The sequence below is a fragment of the Psammomys obesus genome, unplaced genomic scaffold (assembly GCF_907164565.1).
Source record: "Psammomys obesus unplaced genomic scaffold, mPsaObe1.curated_primary_1811, whole genome shotgun sequence".
NCBI classification, from domain to species: domain Eukaryota; kingdom Metazoa; phylum Chordata; class Mammalia; order Rodentia; family Muridae; genus Psammomys; species Psammomys obesus.
Window position 1 is genome coordinate 17,456,052 of NW_026596057.1, and position 1,990 is coordinate 17,458,041.

At 43.4% G+C, this 1,990-nt stretch overlaps 1 non-coding gene across 1 annotated transcript; it reads left to right on the forward strand.

The window, feature by feature from the left end:
• Positions 1–465: 465 nt before the first annotated feature.
• On the forward strand, positions 466–572 carry LOC129689522 (U6 spliceosomal RNA). Its single transcript, XR_008722128.1, has one exon. It is a non-coding gene; the product is annotated as a U6 spliceosomal RNA (small nuclear RNA).
• The last annotated feature ends 1,418 nt before the right edge of the window (positions 573–1,990 follow it).

The following is a 1,990-nucleotide window of genomic DNA, read 5'->3' on the forward strand; positions in this document are numbered from 1 at the left end:
GATGTTCTGCAAGGGACAGTTCTCAGGGATGGTGGTTTACTGTTTTCCTGGGTGGCAGTTTAGATAAAACTAACTAGAAAAGGAGGTACATGGACACTGTGATGCTTTAGGGAGTGGAATCACTGTCCTAGCCGTGTTGGTGCTCATTCAAGTATATGTAATCATCAACATGGACAGAGGTGAACTCTAAAGTTACTGCACATCACTTGGTTTAAAGTACTTTATAAGGCTGACTGGAGAGATGGCTCAGAGGTTAAGAACACTGGCTGTTCCTCCAAAGGTCCTGAGTTCAATTCCCAGCTACCACATGGTGGCTCATAACCATCTGTAGCGAGATCTGGTGCCACCTTCCGGTGCGCAGGGACACATGCAGGCAGAATGCTGTGTAAATAATAAATAAATCTTTAAAAAAAAATGCTTATGGACTCAGACTGTTAAGATCACAGGGCTTCTGTTGAAAACCACGTGCTCGATTCGGCAGCACATATACTAAAATTGGAACGATACAGAGAAGATTAGCATGGCCCCTACGCAAGGATGACACGCAAATTCGTGAAGCGTTCCATATTTTTCAATGCACCCAGATATGGACCCATCATTTCTAGTCTTCCTCAGATGTTGAGCAGGTTCAATTTTATATACAACTGAATTTCTGCATACAGAAGTAAAAGAAGCCGTCTCCGTGAGCACAGCTTACACATGGAGAAGAATAATTGTAGAAAAATTTTTGCTTTTTTTTTCTTGTTCCCTAAATTGCCGCCACCTTCCTGTTTGAAGAGTAAAAAATATGAACTAGATAGTGGTGTAAACATGTGACTGTTCATTAACTTTTGGTTCAACTCATTTTTTGTACAACATTAAAGTGAGCTTCCTATTTGTATTTTTTAAGTTTCTCATTAAACTCTGAAAAATCTAAAACAAAACAAAACAAAACAAACAAAAAAAAAAAAAAAAACCACAGCCAAGCTCTAGCATCCATAGTGTCACAAAAAAGATAATCCCACCTGTCCATGCTACTGGGACACTGTAACAACTGATAGAATATCCCAGCACTGTACAGTTAACATTCTTAGGCTCTTATCACTTCAGAGCTGGAGTCGTTCTGTCCTTCTGGGTGAATACTGCTGATCTCTGGACCAATGAGACAAAGCAGAAATAATGCTGCTTCAGCTCCAGCCCTGCCCTCTGTGAGTCGGTCTTGAGGAAGCCTTAAAATAACTCCAACAACCCTCCTTAAGAGAACACATGGAAGGAGACCTCGCAGATTTCATAGACAAGCGGGGGGGCACCAAGCCAAACTGTCTGACATCACCCAAAAGACACCAGAAATGTAAGTGAAGATGCCTTAGACCTGAAGACGAGACCAGATGCTGCATGAACGCTATTCAAGAACCACACTGATAACACCACAAAGCCGTGGACTCAGCCAACCAAGCTCCGATCTTAACCTTTTGGGGTTTTTTTTTTTTTTTTTTTTTGGCTTTTTTTGAGATAGGGTTTCTCTGTGTAGCCTTGGCTGTCCTGGATTAGCTTTGTACACCAGGCTGGCCTTGAACTCATAGCAATCCACCTGCCCTTGGCTCCCTGAGTGCTGGGATTACAACATGCACCAACATGCCCAGCTTCGTGACTTTGATCTTGACCCACAGAAAGGTGACAGTAACTAAAAGGTCATTCCCATTCTCCTGCTTCCCATATTTGTATTTTTCAATCGTTTCTTTCTGTGATACGTCAGTCGATACCTGGCTGTGCGTCGTTACTCTACTCACAGAAAGGATGAGTATCTGAAAGACTCACAGAGGCTCATTCTCACTTCTCACATCAGTTCCATAAACACATGAAGAGAGCTGTCAAGTCAGAACCTCCAGCACCCCCCCCCCCCCGGCCCCGTCACCAAGTCCGTGCTGTGAATGGCTGCTTACCTCATGTAAGCTAAAGCGCAGATCCTCCACAGTACAACTGACCCCTCCCCCGATAAGTGGTCTCAAGT